Consider the following 23,278-nt stretch of genomic DNA (forward strand, 5'->3'; position numbering starts at 1 on the left):
ATGTTCATTGCAGCATTATTCACTATAGCCAAGAAGTGGAAGCAACCTAAGTGTCCCTCAACTGATGATTGGATCAAGAAAATGTGGTGTATATATACAATGGAATACTACTCAGCCATAAAAAAAGACAAAATCGTTCCATTTTCAACAACATGGATGGACCTGGAGGGTATTATGTTAAGTGAAGTAAGCCAGAAAGAGAAAGACAAACACTGTATGATCTCACTCATATGTGGAATATAAGCCAACACATGGACAGACAAAACTGTATTGTAGTTACCAGGGGCAATGGGGGTAGGGGATGGGCACAAGGGGTGAAGGGAGACATGTATATGGTGATGAACAAACAAAAATGTACAACCCAAAATTTCACAATGTTAAAAACTATTAAAACATCATTAAAAAAAACCAAAACAAACAAAAAAATCTTTAAAAAAAAAGAAAAAATACCTCGCCTGCTAGGTGCTTTCCAATTCCCACTACATTTATTTTTTTCACAAATCTTCCTTTATCACTGCCACATTGTTGTTATTTACCTACATTCATGTTGTCTTCCCACCTAGCTCCTAGACCATTGTTTTTTAAGCTTGGTTTTACAGCGGAATCACCAGGGAGGATATAAAAAATACCGATGCATGAATCCCACCCCAGAGATTCTGATTTGATTGATATGAGGTGCACCCTGGGCATCAAGATTTTTGAAATCTTTCTATATGATTTTCCTGCAACTACAATTGAGAAGTTTAAACCATCGTCTTTAGAAAGTTAAGATCATCCTTATTTATCCTTCCCTGCTCTAAGAACAGTGCCTTGCACTTAGTAAGTGTTTAAAAAATATTTATTGATATGTCTGGCATGGCAGCTATTGGGAAATCTTTCATTCTGTCAGTCTGATAATCTTTAGGGAAGTATGGTTATTTCTGTCTACTTCATTTATTTCTTTAAACAACATGCATGCATTAAGCAGCCTTGGTGGAGTTCTGCCCTCCGAGGAGAGCTGTATACAAAAGTTCAAGTTATTCACTTCTTGTTCTATCACTGTTATTGTTCTTTATTGTGTGCCTACTGTGTCTGGCACTGTTTCAGAAGCTTTATATATGTTAGCACACTTAATCACTCACAATACAACCCTATTTTTATTTTACAATTAACAGAAGTGGAGAACAAGACTAAGGTCACAGCTCTGAGGCTGGGATTCACACCCAAGTGTGCCTGACTCAAATCCAGTGTTCTTTGCACACCAGGCTACTACTAAAAGGCCCTTGGTTTCTCTTGCTGTGTTGTATGCATGTGTTTAATATGGATAATGACAAAAAGCTTAACTTCAGGCTGGTCTTTTTAAGCTGTCTTTCCAATGGTTTGAAGACATAGTGGCCATCAAATGTCATTCGGTGGGATTTGTTCACTAATCCTACAAATGTGCTGTTTGATTAAAGTTGGTCACAAATTCTTCTAGACCCCCTTCCCTTCCAGAGCTTCTACAAGGCCTCATCAAGGGTGGAAAGGCTGAGTATGGCCAGTTTACTGGCTGACACAGTAGGTGGAATTGGAAAACTACCCACTCATCATTTGACTCCTTAGTTACAAACATAGGGACACAATAAAAAAAAATACAGGTACCACATCGGACCTCCAAGTGAGAATGGCAGTGGCTCAGGCTTCTTCCCCTGGCCCCAGCCTCTTATACACACACATATATTCTAGGGATCTTTTTTTAAGTTTCTCTTCATTGCAGACAGTCCCCAACTTACAGTGGTTCGACTTAACGAATTTTTGACTTTACGATGGTGCAAAAGATACCCATTCAGTAGAAACCATGCTTTGAATTTTGAATTTTGATCTTTTCCCAGGCTATCAATATGCAATACAATACTCTTTCGTGATGCTGGGCAGTGGCAGCGAGCCGAGCTCCCAGTCAGTCACGCGATCAGAAGGGTAAACAACTGATACACTTACAACTATTCTGAACCCATACAACCATTCTGTTTTTCACTTTCAGTACAGTATTCAAGCGATTACATGAGATATTCAACACTTTATCATAAAATAGGCTTTGTGTTAGATGAGTTTTCCCAACTGTAAGCTAATGTAAGTGTTCTGAGCACGTTTAAGGTAGGCTAGGCTAAGCTATGATGTTCAATGGGTTAGGTGTATTGAATGTATTTTCAACTTACAATATCTTCAACTTATGACAGGTTTATTGGGATGTAACCCCATCATAAGTTGATGGAGATCCATATTGATATATTTTCTCCTACCTCTCTACAGTGTTGAATTAGAAGCTTGCCCATAGGCAAGATATTTTTAAAAATGACAGCTATGAACACAACAGTTTTAAGAGACAGGAAGAAAATGGTAATTATCATATAGATGGTCTTGTCAGTCCATAATTCTCTCTCTTTCCCTCTTGCTTTCAATTCCCCAAATCAGATGATTTTAGCAATCCAATAGCATAATCCATCTCTTTATGATACCTGGGTATTTATTCAAGTTATTTAGAAATGCTTTATCGTGGTGCATGTTTCCAACACAAACAACATTTCTCGTAAAGTATATCAATACAGAAAGGTTGTGCCCTAGCAAAAAGGGGTATAATACTTTTAATGTTGCTTCCTAAGCATTACTACATACTGAAACTTTGCCTGGTGAATTCAAACAAAACCACAAGTAAGTTATTTTAGGTTAATCTCCCTGAATGAAAATGAAAGCTAGCTTTTCCTTTTTCTCTTTGATGCAGTTGTGTGCTATATTAATGTTTACACAATGATGTCTCTTTTCCTGTTACTATTTTCAGACATATAATTGCAAAATGAAAACAGTCTATTAATAAGTACTTTAAAGTGATTGGAGTCGTCAGATATTTCTTCAATTCAAACTTATATATATGTTTTTCAAGCAACTGTTTTCAATGTTTGGGCCATCATGGCAGAGTTCCATTTCACAGTGCCATTGCTTCCTTCTACTCCTAGAGGCCTGCTTTGTATGCCCAATGAGCCAATGTATTTACAAAAGGAAGACCACTCCTCTCTCCCTCTTTTAATAAATGGGAAATCCAAGACTTTTTTAGTTTTCAAAGACGCTAATTATTCACAAGGATCTATGTGATGTTTGGTAGGGATAGAGTTAAACTTAACTAAGGAAGTTAGAGTACAGTGAGGACGCTTCCTCATGCTTACTCATCACCAGAAAGAGGCTGGAAAAGTAGCAGCCTCACATGGCGGATCTTGGAGGTTGAAGATTTGGTTCTGTTGGAGGACCAAATAGGGTTTTTGCTCTATAGAGTGATCAACTACATTTTAGGAAGTTTACACGTGTGATGGTGAAGACAATGGATTAGAGGCATAACCTAGAGCAGTGGTCTCAAAGTTTGTCCTGCACCAGCATCCACGGGTTAGAAATGCAAATTCTCAGACCCTTATCCAGACCTCCTGAATCGGAGCCTGAGGAAGGAGACCAGTAATCTGTGGCTTAACAATCAAGCCAGGTGATTCTGTTCTATGCTAAAGTTTGAGAACCAGTAGATTGAAGGCAGGAAGACTAGAAGTATCTTAAGTGCAGGAACTGTATCTAAATTACTCTGTACCTGGCACATAGTAGGTACTCAATACGTATTTGCTGAATAAATTAGTAAAGTCAGAGATGATGAGAGCCTAAACTAGTTAATAAAAAATATATCCTATGGGAACCAAGAAAGACTTCAGTTCTATTTGAAATTCAGTCAAGAGTAAAATCAACTCTTAATGAATAGGGTTTTATAAATAATTCATGAAATTTTCTCTTATTTGACAATTTTCTTCCTTGTCTTTTCTTGTACTTGCTCACTATAAACTCAAAAGACATGTTGTGCTTTCTTAAGAGGCATGAATAAAGTGGGGGATTTTGGTAGCTATACCTACTTCTATGGAGGGCCTGGGTACATCTCCTCCACCTGAAAGAGAACCTCAGTGATCAGAGAGGTGGTAGCAGTGTGCCAGGGGATGGTGGCCTAAATTCTGGGGCTATCAGAAAAATATGACAGTGGGAACTAGGTAGACAGTCCAGGATGGAGAAAGACTTGAGGTGGTTAGGACAGGAGGAGGTCCATGCAGTCCTGAAGCTGCATTGGCACTGTTTTTGAGGAAATTCCAGCTTTGCAGCAGAAAGACCAGGAATTCAATCATTAATGTCTTTGATTGCTACACAGAAATGTTCACTGAAAAAGAGGAGGATTTGTCAGTGAGAGGAGGGCACCCGAGTATCTATCTCCTCCAGTCATTCTATTGGGACTTGAGGAACATGTCTCATTTAATCCCCACCGCCTCATCATGTGGCATTAATATCTCCATTTTATCAGCTGGGGCCAGAGGGAGTCATTTGTCCAAGGTTGTACAGCCACACAGTAGTAACACTGGAATACAAATTTGGACAATCTAACTCCAAAGCCTGCACTTAATCTTCTGTTATTAAATGAAATGCATAAGGTTGTTACAGTTTCAGCCCTTTTGAATCTTTATAAAGTATATATTTGTTTACATAAACATTCTTGAGTTTATAATTGTATGTAGTGTATAAGTTGATAGTTTAAATAAAAATATTTTGGACTTGAATATTGAAGTTTTGATCGGAAATGCAATCTCCTGCTGTAGTGCACGTTGCCTGGGAAAATCGGATGTGAACTGCCACATTTCGGCTCACGGCAACTTTAGAAGGAACATAACTTTCCGTCTCTCTCTTTTGGTCTTTCTATGCTTTCTCTCTCAATCAAATGCTTTTAATTATATTTGTGTGCATTTAAGCAGAAACTTGTTTTTATCAGTGCTTTTCCTATAAAAGCAATACATTCCTCTTTTTCCTTCTTGTTATTTGATGTGTGTTTCAAACTCTGAAGTGTCTCAAGTTACACTAGGGACATCCAATTATTCTTCTGGAAAGAATGAGGTCTCATAATTGTCACATTCCCCCTTCCTCTTCCTACATAAACGGTACTTGTTGTCAGACCACTTGGCAACTTGATCAAAGCAGTCTTGGATGCAAGAGACTTGACTTGAACTGGTCTTTGGTTAGTTTGAGCGTTAGGGTCTTGAAAATTGCTTTAATTTCTTTACCTGCAAAAGAATATGATAATATTTGCCTTGAACTTATCTTTTTTGGGAGTAGTGGTCGGGAGGAATAACTGAATTGGTTAATTTATGTCAAATCATCTTGGCTCCTTAAAGGAAGCATGTGACATAAGTTAAATACATATTCTAAGTATTTTATTCTACAATGGGCCTTACAGTGCTAAAAATCTAAAAGTCTTTTGGGTAAAATGGGGTGAAGACTAAGAAATTATTTTTAATTCAAAATTTTTTTACAATAGCATAATTACGATTTCACTCTTATAGTTTAATTTTCATCCCTCACTCTCAATAACCATTCATTCTTGTGGGAGTAGCTTGAACAGCGTTTGGTGCCTTGGTAGGCACTCGGTTTATTCGGGGTTGCACAGAAAGAAGTGGTAGATTATAGAGTAATGCTAAAGGATAACGGGGTATTCCTGTTTGTTTTCTCAAGTCCTAAGAATCTATGCAATTAAGAACATGAGATAGTAAAAAGAGGGCTGGAATTCAGCCAATATACACTGGTATAGCGGTGCATTAAAATATTGAAGTACTTCTATACTGGTTGATAAATAGCGACTACCCTCAGCCCCCACCTACCCCCACCCACTGTCGTAGTCCCTTTGAAGTCAATACTAGGACTCGTTGAATCTCCTGTAACCAGCAATCTAAGGATTAACACTTGCTCTGGTAAGGGGCTTGCAGGACCCTGCTCTGGTGACTGTTTTGATTGGCCATGCCTGGGTCTTATAGATGTTAAATATTTTGAATATCTCCCTCTGTAACCACATATAAAACTCAAAAGATCAACCATACTAGTTTCATTGGAACTCTTGATAAATTACTTTTGTCTTCATTGATACGTACAGATCTTCTTGGATCTTAATTTCTGCAATTTGTGCTTCTATTATTACTTTAGGAACATAATGTCAGTGTGGGATGAGAGAAGAGAGAGACAGAAGAGAGCCATTGGGAAACAAATTGAAGGCCCACAGGCTCACATTGGGGATGAGTTTTATTGGACATCTTGAAGCACTTAAAACAAAACAGGGTTCTATGGAACCCAGATGCATGTTCCAGGTGCTTTCCTCTTAATATTTAAACCCATTTTATAAAGGATTTAATCCATATGTTAAATCATTGACTTCAAAAGATATTCCTTGAGAAGCTAATCAAATGACGAAAAATGGGTCTAAAGATTATGTTCAAAGATGTCTTTTATGGGTTGGAGGCCATGGGCTGAGGAGAGAGAGAAACTTCGGGGAGTTACATGAAGTCATTTAAGTACGTGAAATGTTCTAGAGCACAAGGAAACTCTTGAAATTTCATAATCATAGAATCTGTCTTCATTTCCAAAAGAGCATATTTTTGAGACAGTGTATAATATAGCTATTTGTTCTCTTGAACACATCTCAGGGAAGAGAAAGAAGTTGGGAAAATGAGCCCATTGTTTTTCAAAATTAGTGACAAACTTCAAAATAATTCCAAACAAACCTCAAATAAAACATTTTCCCCCTACTGTGAATCCTATTTAAACTGTTTGGGTCAGTCTGTTTTAATGAGTCGCATTCACGCTGACACATCCACACACTTCAGACAAAGACGACTGTACCTCTAAACCCGTTTAAAAATGATAGATGACTGTCAGCTTTGTGAAAGCAGCGCATGCAGTGGCTTGATAGTGCAGAATGAAAGCAATCTACAAGTGCAAGTCTGTTTCTTTTGGCAACGGAAGGAGTTGCTAATGGATTCATCATTTTCTGTTAAGCATGAATGTCAAACAAAAAAACATTTAGGGCTCTATTCAACTGAATTTCCGGCTCGACGCTTGCCAGCCATGGAAGCCCTGTGACTTGGAACCTGTGCAGCCTGAGCCTGATTCTTGTTTCCAAAGTTCCGTGGGGCCAGTGCCACGGAACTTGGACTTCTGCCGAGGGCTCCTCCTCCTCTCTTTGGCTCCCCCTCCCCCTTTTCTCCAATCCTATGAAACCACCAGTCATGTTTCCTAAATGAGTGCCATCTATGGAGGGGAGCTGGTTGCCAACTCTTACGACTTCAGCTGACTCCACCTCAGAATCACACAGGAAGTCCACTAATACCACTCGAGAAGGGATGGGAGGGTGAGGATTTGTTGTATTCAGGGTTTCTGTGGCCTTTGTGCCTTGGAACTTATTGGTTGAAGTGGGCGTTGCATGTTTTCCATTTTGGTGTCATAAATATGCAATGTGTTCTGTACTCTTTCTGTAAACAAAAAATAAATACAAAAATAATAAAAGTTAGAATGCCTGGGCTTCAGAAATGCTCTGTTCTTTGAATGGACTTTGAGAGGATTTGGGGGAAACTTCTGGCCTCTAAACACAGCTATTTTTATATCTTTCACCACAGAAGGGCTGTCTTTGTCTGGGAGATGGATTTCTTCAGTTTGGCACACAGTGGCCAGTGGTAGGAGTATGCTGAGGCCAAACAGATCAGCACCATCCACTCTGGCAGAAGAGAGGTGACAGCGACACAGACCCTGGACCCTAACATACCCGGCCAGTACCAACTCTGCCACCAGCTATGTGATCTTGGGCAAGTGTCAACCCTTCAGTGCCTCAGTTTCCTCACTTGGTTGTTTTGGGGATTAAAAGAGATAACTCAAGAACAAGAGTGTAAATTATAAATCACTACACAAGTGGATATCACTATTAATTGAACTATTTTAATTAATAAAATTAATTAATAATTACCAAGAAATAATGTAGGATGGTCTAATAGGAAGAACCAGGAACAGAGAACTTAAGAGACTCAGATTCCTGTCAACTCCATTTTTTATTCTGTGACCTTGAGAATAATCAATGTATCCATTAAACTGGAAGAGAGATGTTTATCCCATCACGAATTTTATGAGTATACTGTGCCAAGCTTCCTACATTATTTAATCTGTGGAGGTGACCTAGATGGCTCCCTACTCTCCCAATGTCAACCCTACTGCCAATCATTCCACCGTTATAGCTTTACTGTTTTGCATTTCCCAGGCATTTTGGTCTTCCTATTGCCCAATCAAAATGCAAACATATGGAAGGATAGAAGTTATCCCTTTGCTTAGCAATTAGCACTTCAACGCGGTGTAACTGGATTCAGACACAGGGTTGATGCCAGTGGACACATAAGATACCAGAAGGAAGGAAAGAAAGCCCTCAAATCAACTTCGCTTTCTTTACAGACATACCTTGTGCCCCTCTTATCTTTAATATTTAGTGATATTGGGAGGACAACTGGAATAAGTTGTGAAATGTTGCCAGTACCTTCTAAATGACAGGACTATAAGTGATTTAATGTAACATTAATAATGGTGGTAACCCCAGCCTAAGGGACAAAGGCATAACTTGTAAAATAATAAGTTAATGGTCTCCTTTGAAAATACTTTAATGTAAAATATCAAATGTCGCCTCCCCCAGGAAGCCTTCCCCGTCACTCCAGATAGCCTCAATCATAGTATATACTTCAAATATATGTTTCTCACAATGTCATTAATTTGTTTGCATATTTGTAATATATACATATTTACTGTGACCTGAGATTCTTTTAACTCTATATTCAATACCTAACACATTTTAGGAACTTGGGAAATATCTGTTGAATTTAACAGATACGACATCTGGAAGACAAAAATAAATTAAGCTATCATTCTCCCAATGTATCCAGGACTTGGTCTACCTAATAAGCAAAACTAAAGATATTTTTCAGCAGAATATTCAACTTTATAAAGGTTTTGTCACCTCATGATTTAAAAAAAAATACTTCAACTTAGATGATGCTTTAATCAAATTAAATGGTATTTTGTTAAAGCATTTAGCTGAAGGTTATATGCCTGTATCTCTTAGAAATATAATCAAATTCATCCAGGAATTATCTATACTTACACTATAGTGTATTGGCAAAGCTGCATCCCACATGTCACTTTAACCTGCAGAAATGTTCAGATTCATATTCTACAGGGCTGGTTTCAATGAGGAATTTTCAGAATGAGGAAACCAGATTTAGCTGGTAGCAATTATTGGTACATTTCAGATGAGCTCAGCGTGAAGAATAAGACTGAAGAAAGATTAAGTCTCAAATGCTAAGGGACAGAAAAAAAATGAAAAGAGAGACTGAAAGGGCTTGAAACACAGGAAAGGACCAGTTATCTGCAGGAAGCTGGTATTCTTATGTGAGATGCATGTGACCCAGTCTGGGTTAGAATGTTATCTCTATGTGATCTGCAAAGTTTCTCTCTTGACTGTAACAACCTCAGAAGAGTGAATTAAAGTCTTAAGGAGAAAAATCAATAAAGAAAAAAAAGATAAAAGCAATATGGCTGGAGAGCATTTCAAAAACCATATAAAGGTCTCTTAAATGGCCATGGAAGACTAACCAGTATTTATAAGGGTTTAACAAGAATACCAATAAGAGTAGATTTGTTGGTCTACTTAAAGGAGCAAAGAGGCTTCTGGGTGGTTTATGGCATTTGGCTGTTCTTTGTTTCATTCTAGTGTGTAACATACAGAAACACGAATTGCATAAAAGATTGCCTAGGATGACAAGAAATTCATTGGAGAGATATTATGAGAAAGTTGGGATTAGAGTGGCACTTAGTGCTTGCTTAGTACTATGGATGGAGTACAATACTCTGAGTACCTTTCCTGGGACTAGCTCTATTTTATTCCCAAGCTGGGAATTTCTCTGAACTCTATGCCAGAAACAGACAACATAGTCATTTAATCTCAATAATAATAATGCTTTCTCTAATACATCTTTAAAAAATCTGTAACATGATTTTTTTCTTATAATTGTAAGAAGTGAAACTTCATTCCAAACCTTCTCTAGGCCAACCATCTTCTTCATTGAAATGAGAAGATGAAGGAAGAAAGAGGGAAAGAGTTGATGAAGTGCAAGTGACAGGAACTTGGGGAGAAGTGGGTAAAGTGTTTTCCTACTAGTCAAGGAAAGAAATGCTAAATAAAATCTAGAGTTTAGGGAGCTGGATTCCAAAATGTTCAAAGAAGGTATAGGTATGACCCTCCTCCCCTAAGGTCTGAGATGCATATGTGGAGAGTGTTTCATGCTGCATTCACCCAGTTATGCATTGATTCCTTTGTCCCTTTCAGTACATTCTTTCTTGAGTTCCCATCACATCACAGGTAGTCTTTTACTAATGAGAAGCTTTACAAAAGTGAAATTTTGGCAATACAACCATGAATATTTTTAATTAGGAAGAAAAAAAGCATGTGTCTTGGTGAAAGCCCAAAGTGCAACTTTACAGAATCCTGTAAATCTTGGACTCAGATAGGTCAAATAAATTGTGAGAGTGCCGAGGCTAGTAAGGGAAAGAGCTAGAATTCACACTTGGCTCTGTCTGATTCCAAAGGAAATGCTCTTGGGCCCAGTGTGATGATCCTGGGATTGCTTAATCAATAAGCTCCTGTAGCTAAATATGCCCCAATTAGGAATGGTAGGGTAATATAGAATTTAGAAGTCACATTCTTGTCCTTTTTTCTTCATCCTATACAATCAGCCCTTTCCTCTTCCCCCTTACACGCACACATGTGCATACACATATACAAACACACACACACGGACACTCAAACATTCACCCGTAGGCTACCTAAGGAGGGACTTGAAGCAGTCCCAGTCCAAGCATTTAGCGATGCTGTGACAGGCCATTCTTGCAGCCAGTCTAGTTTTACCTGTGTCTTGGTGATGGCCTCTTGACCTCTGTCTTTTTCCCTGCATGAAATCCTAGTGCCGACAACCTGTCTGTCCAATGGTTTTTCCAGAATGAGAGTCTGCATTGCTTCGGCTGGTTCTACTCTCTCTTCACTGACGACTAAAGGCTAAGCCTTTCACATATGCCACCTCTAATTTTTCCAACCACTTGTAAGGCTGATGTTATTCTCTTTATTTTTCAAAGTAGGAAACCAGGGCTCAGTGGAGCTAAAGAACTTATTCAAAGCCATTTAGTTAAAAAGGATGGAATGAAAGTTCAAATCCAGCTCTCTGTTCCCTTTCCTATTCTATGCTACCTCCCCAAAATTCTTCACCTGAGCCACACTGGTGATGACTTCCAGGCTCTCTTGAGCTGTAGAGGCTCCTTATTACTCTTGGGGAACCACACGCCCCGGCTTGGAAGGACTACCCTCTTTCATCTGCTGTCAAGCACTTTGGGTACTATGGATTCCCTATGGCCCAGGTTGCCTGTTGAGACCCGCCCTCAGCACTTACCCTCTCCGATGGGTGCGTCTAAATCTATTCTTAGTTTCCCATAGTCGGCCTCATTCCATGTGGCGAACACAGACATGCCCACGCATGTTTTGAAATATGACCCTCTTAGAAGACTAAGGTTCTCTTTTTGAGTCATTTTGATAGGGTTGCAAGTCAGGGTTTGTACTTTGTTTCTGATACTATGTCTTGAACGTAGGTCTGAGCCTTCTTTTCCTCATCTGAAAAATGGGAATAATAACAGAGCTCTCTGGGTTGTATTAAGTTCATTTATGCAAATCCCTTTTCAGAGTGCTTAGCATGAAAGTGATCAATAAATGGTAGCACCTATTATAATCATTACAAACCTCATTATTGTAATCATGACGTCAAGGCAAGCAACATGATAGGGGTGGATTGATGAGAAATCCTTGCTGATATGAAGTGGAGGCCGGAACTAGCCCCTCACATTACGTAGAGAAGGAGGTGGTGCAGTTTACTGGAAAGAGTGCTCAACAGGCCTGCATTTTACTGCAGTCACTAATCAGGAATGATACCTTTTTTCCTCTATTCTTATTTTTTAGTGAGAGCTGTCAGTGATCTTTTTAATTAGAAGGTTTTGTAGGTACTGGGGAAGGGTTTTGTAAATACACAAATTTGGGGCCCATTCCTGGAGAATGATTCAGAAGTCTGGGTGGTGCTTCAACACTTCTATATGTAAAGCTCTGTGATGGATCCCAGCGGGAACCGCTTATTGTCAGTACTCATGGATGGATCTCCAAGTCCTTCCTAATTTGACATTCTGCAATTTCATGGCAATAATGAAAGAAGAAAATAATGTGGGAGACGAAAGGTGACTTGCCCCATTCTAGAATATACATTTGTATTAGTTTGCTAGGGCTGCCATAACAAATTACCACAGACTGAATGACTTCAACGATAGAACTTATTTCTCACAGTTCTGGAAGTTAGAAGTCTGAGATCAAGGTGTCAGCAGGTTTGCTGTCTCCTGAGGCCTTTCTCCTGGGCTTGCAGATGGCCACCTTCACTGCGTCCTCACATGGTCTTTTCTCCTCTGTGTGTTCAGCTGGTGCCTCTTGTTGTGTCTAAATTTCCTCCTCTTATAAGGATACCAGTCATATTGGATTAAGGCCCACCCTAAGTGTCTCATCTTAACTTAATCACCTCTTTAACGGCCCAAACTCCAAATACGGTCACACTCTGAGGCGCCAGGGGTTACGGCTGAATTTGGGGGACACACAATTCAGCCCATAACAACATTAAATGCCTTTAAAAATGCACATAGGAATTCACATCCAGAAATTTATTCCAGGGGAAGAGAGAGAGGTGCCCAAAGTGTTCCTCACAGCAGGAGTCCTGCCTGTGCAGAAATGGTATGCAAACCATTGTCTGGGTGAGCCTGATGAGGTAGGGCCCCCCAGGACCATATTTTGTCTGCCCCCTGACCAACCCAGGCATTAGTGTCTGAGGGCTGTGGAGGCCTTCAGGCGGAAGCTGAAGGAACTGTTTCCATGGGGGGCCTTGAGGGCTAAGCAACAATTTGTGGTTTGAATCCCTCTAACGCAAAATAACGCAAACTATAAGATGGGAGTTAGGCTTACCCCAAATATGAAACAGAATATGGACCACTTACAGCTTACTGGGGACACCGGTGGTTTCCAGAGGATATAAATGTGTCCAGAGAACATTCACAAGAAGAGCCATTACTCTAACACGAGAAAAATTCTTAGAGAATTCACGTGAAGCTTCTATCCCTGGGCACTCCTATGAATGTTCCAGGCTGAGATTCTATATGAATGCAGATGGGGACAAGAGATGGTGGAAGGTACATTACTATTGTTAAGTAGACCCTGTCTGTACTCACAGGCTGAAGAGACCTGAGGAAATTCAAGAATTGCTTACCATAGAAAAAAAAAAAAGAAAAAAATAGTTCAACAATTAGAGGATTGGTTAGGTAAATTATTCTGTACTCATACAAATATAACACTATGCACTTATTAAATATCATGTAAAAGAATATGTATTTTCTTGAAAAATATTCATGATATAGTGCTAACTAAAAAAGATAAGAATAGTATATATAGAATAATAGCTTTTCGTTAGTGAAAATTATCCATCAGTTACCTACTAGAAGTGCCAAGGGCATGTATACCAAGTTGTGGTTATCTTTGCATGGATAGATTCAAACATTTTTCTTAGTGATTTTCTGTGCTTTTTCAAGTTTTTTTGTACTGTGCATATAGATTATTTATATAATTTGACTTCTAAAAGAGGTTAATAAAAGAAAACCCAGCTCTTCTAAAATGGCATCCAGAATGATACCCGTCGTTAATCTGTCTATGTAATTTGAGAGGGACTATTTTCTTTTTCTTCTCGAAATTATGTCTTTCCTGCTTTTTTCATTAAAATACCATTTTGAATAAAATGACAAAGATATTGGGGCTGGCCCGGTGGCACAAGCGGTTAAGGGCTCGTGCTCCGCTGTGGCGGCCCAGGGTTCGCCGATTCGGATCCTGGGCACGCACCAATGCACTGCTTGGCAAGTCATGCTGTGGCGGCATCCCATATAAAGTGGAGGAAGATGGGCACGGATGTTAGCCCAGGGCCAGTCTTCCTCAGCACACACAAAAAAATGGAGGATTGGCAGATGTTAGTGATGTTAGCACAGGGCTGATCTCTCAAAAAAAAAAAATTGACAAAGATAGCAGAGGTAATTGAAAATATGTTTACTTGGAAAAAGAGAAAGTTGGTAACACTATGCCAATGTCATTATTTAAAACATTTTCTTATATGTCTCTGAGAAGTCTAGGAACAACTGCAATAAATATTTCATAATTTACCGTAAAACTCACCCATATGCCTTAAACATATATGCTGAGAGTCTTTCCTTCTGCTTTTTACACACTGGCCTGTTATTTGTGTTTCAACTGGATTGTCTTGTCATGCTGGCTCCACATTGGCCAAAGGACCACCCAATGGATTTGGATCATATGCCCACCTACCTCTCAACCCCCAATGCTACATGGTCAAAGCAATTACTTCAAAATATTCTCCATGCTTTATTTATACATATTTATATGTATAAATACATATACATTTATATATATACAATATACATGTTACTTTCTTTTTAACTTCACTAATTCTGCACTTGACACATTTCATATATGGTATCTAATGTTCTACAGACCTTTTTCTGTCATGTAAGGCAGACCAGAGCCACCTTACATAAGCATATAATTCAATTCTTTTGTTCATGAAAGAATCATCTTGTCTTTTCCTTTATGAAATTTGACCTAGGTCTCATCATTTTCTCTTCTATATCTAAAATATTTAAAAAGTCCATTTTAAATCCAAGTCTTCTTCAGTATGTACCTTGCTTTCCTGAACTGGTATTTAGTTAAAAAAAAATAAAGAATAAAAATAACATAAAAAAGTGAGATGATATATAAATGATTAATTCAAGATGAGTTCTTCAGAGAGAAGTAACTTACTCTGTTTGAATATATTATGAAAGATAAATCATAACTAGGATTAATTGAAATGCTGGTCAGAGTGTCTATAAATATATCAGATACTCCAGAAAGAATTTTAATTTAAAAACCATAGTGATTGATATTTTGCATAGAAATCACATAGCTATGTGTATTTCAAAATATATTTCTTGAATACTTAACACAGCATTTAATAAAGTGCATTATGGGCCTTAATCAAATAATCCTGTAAAGGTAACACATTCCACTGACAGGCAAGTTTACCAAGTGGGAGAGTGCAGGACTGTGGTAAGTCTGAAAGGCATCTGCATGAAGGTATAGAAAAGGCCCTGAAAGGGATATTCTGAGACTAATGAAAACCAGCTCACCTACTTCATTAATTTACTCAGGGATGGAGTGAGGTTTACCTTCTCGAGACTCATCCAAGAGTTTTTTTGTTTTTTTTCTTTTTCATGAGGAGAGGGCAAGTGGTAATTCCAAAGGGGTTTATCTTGACTCTGATAAAATAGAATGTTTTTAATGTGACCCGGATGGAGAAGAGGAGAACATCTTTATTGAAAAGGATTCTGCCTTTGTTGTTTTTTCTACACTTAAAACGTTTCCTCCAGATTCATGTAAATTCAATTTGTTGTTGTTGTTGTTGTTGTTGTTCCTTTCAAATCCTTAGTGGTTACTCAATAAATTTTGAATTAATGGGTGAATGAATGAAAATGAACAACGATGTGTTAAACTTTTAAAATTTATTATAGAAATTTCAAACAAGAGCAAGTTGAGAAAATAGTATAATGAACTCCTGTGGACCCATCACCCAGATTCAACAGTTATCAATTTATGGCCAATCTTGTTCCATCTACACTTGTTTTGTCCCCTTGCTTGGTTCTTTTAAAGCAAATTCAGACGTCATATAATTTCATCTGTAAATATTTTAATATATAACTGAAAAACAAGGATTCTTTTTTTTTTTTTTTTGTGAGGAAGATCAGTCCTGAGCTAACATCCGTGCTAATCCTCCTCTTTTTGCTGAGGAAGACCGGCTCTGAGCTAACATCTATTGCCAATCCTCCTCCTTTTTTTCCCCTCCCCAAAGCCCCAGTAGATAGTTGTATGTCATAGTTGCACATCCTTCTAGTTGCTGTATGTGGGACGCGGCCTCAACATGGCCGGAGAAGCGGAGCATCGGTGCACGCCGGGATCCAAACCCGGGCCGCCAGTAGCAGAGCGTGCACACTTAACTGCTAAGCCACGGGGCCGGCCCAGGACTCTTTTTTAAAATGTAACCACAATATCATACCAAAAGTTAATAATATCCTTGATATCTGGTCAGTTAAAGATTTCCTGGCTGTTTTGCGCATATATAGTTTGTTTAAATTAGGATCCAAATACAGTCCATAAATTGTAATTGATTAATATGTCTCTCAAGGCTCATTTAATCTATATGTTCTCTTCCATCTTTTTTCTTCTTACAGTTTATCTGTTGAGGTTGTTTGTCCTGTCGAGTTTTTTGTTTGTGCATTTTGCTATTCATGTTCCCCTGGTATTGCTTAGAATGTTTTTTTGTACTTCTCTTTTCCATAAATTGGTAGCTTGATATAGAGGCTTCACCAGATTCAGGTTTGACTTTTTTTTAGTAAGAATATTTCACAAGTAGTGTTGTGTACATCCGTCAGAAGGCATATAATGTCTAGTTGTCTCTCTTTTTGAGATGTTAACAGCCATTAATGATCATCACTTAGATCCATTAATTCATTAAGAGCTGCAAAATGCACTGTTCTATGATTTCTTCTTCATTTACTAGCTTGAATACTTTTCTAAAGAAGTATTCTTTATGAACTATTTATTTACCTTGAGGTACAGTTCATATAACAAAGGCAGAATAAATGCTTAATTCTTTTCCTGTATTAACCAATTTCGAAATAATGAGTTAGATCTCTAACATTTTCCAAACGTAACCAATAAATTTTTAAAAGTATCATGATGAACTCATGAATTTAAACATATTTGGTATGTTTCTATCCATCTTAAATATGATTGGTATTGCTGCTCAAATAAATTATTCTATCTTTAGCCAATGGAGGCCTTTTCAAGTTGGCTGTTAAGTTCATTTGACAAAATCCTAACAACCCTAATATTTTTCTTGCTTTCTGGAGTGACAAGCTGTTGTACATTGCCTGCCTCACACCTAGAGTTAGCCACTTTTCCAAAAAAGACTGGTTCGTTTTAATGGGAAGTAATATCTAAAGATAACCACCTGATGGTAGGGGTGCCTATTGCTTCTGTATTGGTCATCGCTTCTATGCCTTTTCAGTGGACAGAGCTAAGAAATCAGCATGTTTTAAAGGCAAGATACATCATAACTTCACACTGATACTTCCAATTCAAAATCAGGACTATAGGATTTTTACTTAAACTCTTCTTACATCTGCATTTCTTTATTCCACACTTAAATTCCTGATTCTGGCACTAAAATAATGACTTATTTGCTTGATCCACAATAAACATATAACAGAATCAAAATAATAAGACTACCACCAACAATATCATTACTGAAAACAATTTAAGTTGTGTTTGCAGTTCTTTGGTCCTTAGAATATATTCCACTAGGGATGAATATTCAAAATACTGCATTTTAAATTTACTGGGGATATTTCTTTTCTGTGTGGTTATACTGTCAAACTAGGTCCATAGCTAGTATAACATACCATATACCCTCTTTTCCACTTTGCTTTTTTTTGCCTAGCATAACAGAGCAGTGAATGGAGCCATTCCACATTCTTCTTTTCAGCAGCATACTACTCCGTTGTGTGGATGTGCCAAAATTGATTTAGCTCTTCCCTATTGATCTGGGTTATTCATAGTGTTTTGCTTTCACAAATAGTGTTTTAATGAATATTTTTGTGCATTTTATTATATTTGAATGTCTTTTCATATTTTGCCAGTGTATATTTGTGATGCATTTTTATAAGTAGGATTTTTGTGTCAAAGAGTAAATGTATTAGAATATTTATTGTCAAACTCTTTTTCATAGAGTTTGCATCATTTTTCATTTTCATAAGTAAAGTATGAAAGCGCCTTACCATGGCTTCACCCAAAGATTGTGTTGTCAAACATCTCAGAGTAAATTTAATTGGCATTTCTCTTATTACGAAGAGAATATCATTTGTATTTCTTTTTGATGGAAGTATCTACTCTTATCTCTAGTCCATTTTCCTTTAGGATTTTGTGCCTCTCAGCTTTTAGAAGCATTTTATGTATCAGGCTATTAACTCTTTGTGATATAAGTTGCAACTATTTTATCCATTTTGCCATTTGACTTTTTACTTTACTCATGGTGTTTATTTTCGCTATTCAATTTAAAAAATTAGTGTATTATTATATGTATCACTTTTCCCCTTTATTCTTCTGGATCTTGAGTCATAGTTTGGAAAGAAACCCCTTCCCATGTTAAAGAGAAACTCTTTTATGCTTTTCCAAGTCATACTTCTAGGACTTGCATTAGACTTGAACATTTAACTCTGCTACACTTGAATTTATTTCTGTGTGTGCTGTGAAGAATGGATTTGATTTTACCTTCTTTCACATGGGTATCTGGTTACCCCAATACCTTATATTAGAAAGTGCATCTTTTCCCCATTGATTTGAGGTGCTGCCCTTCTCATGTACTATACTTCCAAATGCATTGGTTCTATTTCTGGATTCTCTATTCTGTTCATTGGTCAGCCTATTGATACCAGACTGGTTTACTTATGGAAGCTATAACTGTATTTTAATATCCATTGAGGCTGGGTTCCTGCACCCACTCCCCCCCAGCCCCATTGCTCTTGTTTTTCAGGGTTTTCTTGGCTACTGCTCTGCCATAAAAAATTTACAATCATTTTGTCTAGTTCCAGAAACAGGCCTGATGATATTTTTATTACTGCTTTGCGTTTAAATATTGAACTGAGAGAGAATTGATATCTTTAGATATTGAGTTTTATAATCCAAAAACACAGTATGTCTTTCCATTTTTTCCAGTCTATTTTTTATTTTTGTCTTTTGGGGTATTCTATAGTTTTCCTCACATAGATTTTGGACATTTCTGGTCAAGTTTACTCTTTGGTATTTATTTTCTTTTTTTTGATTATCATATAAGGGGTCTTCTATTATACATTCTAACTGTTTTGTTTGTATAGATGAAGGATATTAATGTTTGCGTGATGATTTTCTAAACTGCTATGTTAACTAAATTCAGTTATTTTTCCAAAAAGCTTTTTCATTTGTTCTTTTGCATTATCCATATATATAATTGTGTCATTTTCCTTTAACTTTTTATTTCTTTAACTTTTATTTATAACTTGTAAATAGATTGTTTAGATTTTCTGTCTCTATAAGAGTATATTGTATTTTTCTAAAAAATAATACGTTTTATCTAGGTTTTCAAATTTATTTACATTGAGTTGTGCAGAGTCTCATGTTTTCTTAAAAGTTTCCTTCGTTTTAACTATCTCCTACTTGTCATTTAAAATTTTTATTTAATTTATTTAATTTAATTTGTGTGGTCTCAATTTTTTTTAATAAATTGTTTTTTCACTGAAGTGTAATATACAGGAAGGGAATAAATCATAAGCATACATCTCAATGAATTTTCACAAATGAACACACCTGCGTAGGCCCTAGCCATATCAAGAAATGGGACATTACTGCAAATAGAACATTCAAAATCGCTACTTTGTTTGCTCCCAGTCACTACAACTTCTCTGCTCCTCTGGTGGGTAACTACTATCTGACTTCCAAAACTATAGATTCGTTTCACCTGTTTGTCAACCCTATGTAAATAGAATTATAGAGCAACGTTACATTTGTGAGATTGTTCCATGTTGCTGCATGTAGCAATAGTTCACTCATTTTAACTGCTGAATAAAAATCCATTTACTAATAGACCACAGTTTAATATCTGTTCTATTGTTGATTAACATATGGATTGTTTCCAGTTGGTTGCAATTAAGAATAATGCTACTATGAGCATTCTTATATGTCTTCTGGTACATCTATAAGCATTTCTGTGTGGTATATACCTTTGAAGTGATTTCCTGGGTCATGAATCACGCCATGTGTTCAACTTTGGTAAATATTTCTAAAAAGTTTTTTTTCAAAATGGTTGTTCCAATTTTCACTCCCCAAAACAGTATAAAGAGTTCCTGTTGCTTCACATCCTTATTAAACTTGGTATTATCAGTCTTCTTAAGTTTAACTATTCTGGTTTTTGATTTGCATTTCCCTTATGACCAATGAGCATCTTTTCATATGTTTTATTATCCATTTGGATATGATCAGTTATGAAATGCCTGTTAAAGTCTTTGGCCGTGTTTCTATTGGATTGTCTTTTTATTTAAAGAGGCTCATTTTATATTCTGGATACAGAACCTTTGTCACATGTAAGAATTGCAAACATGGACTCCTATTTTGCATCTTTCCTTTTAAGTCTCTAAATGAGTCTTTTGATGAGCAGAAGTTCTTAATGCATTTTTCAACTTATGCATTTTTCTCTTTATGGTGAGTGTTTTTTTAATCCTATTTGCGAAATCTTTGCCTATAACAAAATCATGAAGATCATATTCTAAAAGCTTAATTGTTTTACCATTTACGTATAAATCTACAATCCATCTAGAATTGAATTTTTCTATGGTACAATGTTGGAATCAAGATTAATTTTTCTGTATGAATATCCAATTGATGCACCACAATTTGTGGACAACTCTGCTCTACTTGTGACTCTGTAATGTGACCTCTGCCATAAATCAGGTGTCCATGTCAGAGTCTATATCTGGATTCCCTCTTCTGTTTCACTGGTCCATTTGCCTAAGCTTGAAATGATGTCACACTGTCTTAATTAACGTAGTTTGGTATCCAGTGGTGTAGGTTCTCTAAATGTATTCTTCTTCAAACCTGCCTTGTCTGTTCTTGGTTCTTTGCATTTTTAAAAATAAATTTCAGAAACTTGTCACTTTCTCCCTCCAAAAAAACTTGCTGGGATTTTGACCGTGGTTGCATTGAATCTATCAATTGATTTGGGGAGAAATAACATGTTTACAGCACTGTCTTCTAATTTATGTTTATCTCTATTTATTTAGGGATTTTACAATTCCTGTCAATAATATTTTAAACTTTTCTGTGTTGAAGTTTTGTGCATATTTTATTAGATTTGTTCTAAGGTATTTAATGTTGATGCTATTGTAAATACTATTTTTCTAATAGTTTTGTTTATTTATAAAAATACAACTGATTTTTGTAAATTGATTGGATATTGAGACCTTACTTAATTCACTTATTAAATATAGTAATTTATCTCTAAATTATTTTGGATTTTTCCATGCACAATCATGCCTTTTACAAATAATGACTGTGCTTTATTGCCCTGGCTAGGACCTCCACTACCATACTGAATAAAAGTGGTCATAATGGGTATCTTTGCTTCATTTCTAATCTCAGAGGAAAGTTTTGGTATTTCAACATTAAGTATTAGGTTTGCAGTAGGATTTTTTTGACACCTTTTATCAGATTAAGGAAGTTTCCTGCTATTCCTAGTTTTCTAACAGTTTTTTTTTTTTAATGAGCAAGTGATGAATTTTATCAAATTCTTTTTCTGTAACTATGGAGTGAGAATATAATTTTTATTCTAATTTTTAATATGGTGAATTACATTAATTTATTTCTTTTCTTTGGATTGAGGTATAGTTTACATATATTAAAATGCACAAATTTTAAGTGTACAGCTTGACAAATTTTTGCATACGTATACACCCACATAACTACCATTCTAGATCAAGATTTAGACTATCTTCATCCACCAGAAAGTTCCTTTGTGCCTATTCTCAGCCAGTACTCAGAGGTAATCCCTATTCTAATCTTTATCATAGTGGATTAGTTTTGCTTATTAACTTCATATAAATGAAATCATACAGTATTTACTTTTAGTGTTTGGCTTCTTCCACTCAATATATTGTTTTTGACTCAAGTGTTATTTGACAACATAGTTTTAATTTCTAGATGGAAGTTCCTTTTTAGTTTTTGATTTTGTTGTCAATTTTCGTTTTATTGCATTTTAGTACGAAAATATTGTTTGTGTTATTTCTTTTTAGAATGCATTGAGGTTTTCTTTGTGGTCCAAGTATAAGAATATAATTTTTTTTAAAAAAGAAAGAGACAGAGATTTGCTCTAATAATTCGTTCATCTTAGAAGAAAGTCCAGGTTTTTGGAGAAACTCTTTAGTCATCACAATATTCCTTTGAGGTAGGTAGGTAAAGCAGGTAGATATGCTCTAATCAGTGTCATAATAGTATTCTATTGCTACATGGAAATCCAGCTTAAATGTTTTAGTTTTAGAATTTGACTGAAGTTTTGCTTCCTGAGATGATGTACAGTGGAGGGGTAAAGGGCTTTCAAAGTCCAGCTCTGCCCTTCAGTAGCTCTAATCTTTAGTTGCTTAGAATTACTTATGTCAGTTTCCTTGTTAGTAAAATGGAAATAATAGTATCCATTTGATATTGGTTTTGTGATGACTGAATGAGATAACTTATGTATAGCATCTGGTAGGTAGAATAGGTAGGCACTTAAAAGCAGCTGTGGCTGTGATTGTTATTAGCTTTGAATAAGCTTAGTCTGCATGCATTCTCACCAACGCATGAGAAAATGACATCTAGTTCTAGACCGACTAAGCAGCAATTGAGCCCGGACTGAGAGGCGCAAACATTCACTAATCAAGCCTTATTTCTCTGAATTGACATATTATCCCTCATTCATATCCAAATCACCTAGAAAAAGCATCACAGTAAAGTATAGTGGTCCCTTAAACATTTGTGTGAATTATAATATGGATGATTCTTTCCAACATCAACATGAATCAAGGGCCAGTTTGGTTACCAGGAAAGGTAGGTTCTGGTAGACGTAGGGTAAAATGTCCTTATAATAGGATAGGGACGAAGGGCAGGAAATGGAAATGGCAAACAAAGATGATAAATTTTACTGTCTTCATTATTTTGCCCAGAAACGGGCCCTGCTAAGGATCATCATTTGAAGCTAGTGACCAGTTTTCATTCACCAAGAACACTCTCAAGTGCTCCCAGAGACTGAAGTCTCTGCCTCTGGATTTTGTGTTCTCTTCCGCAGCAGTCCAAAATTATACCTTTCCTTCCCCTCTGTGGGACTTTTAGTTTGTCCTTTTGGCTTGTAGCCAAATCCTTGTGCTCAGACAGTCTCATTCATGACTACCTTCCAGTATGAGAAGAATGAAGACTTGGGAGAGGCAGGGGGAGGTGCGGTGGGAGGAAAAGGTCTGTAGATGTGCCGCAGGGAAACTCCTACCTGTGACATCCGGTACTTCTCAAGGTTACAGGGATCAAGCTGCTTGCAGTCAGTAGTGAAGAGAAGGCTTTCCTCTCTCCTGTTGTGATTGCCCTGGGGAGTGATTGGTTGTGATAATAACAGTGTGC

This window comes from Ceratotherium simum, chromosome 15 (genome assembly GCF_057802395.1).
Source record: "Ceratotherium simum simum isolate JZ-2026a chromosome 15, ASM5780239v1, whole genome shotgun sequence".
Classification (NCBI taxonomy): Eukaryota; Metazoa; Chordata; class Mammalia; order Perissodactyla; family Rhinocerotidae; genus Ceratotherium; species Ceratotherium simum.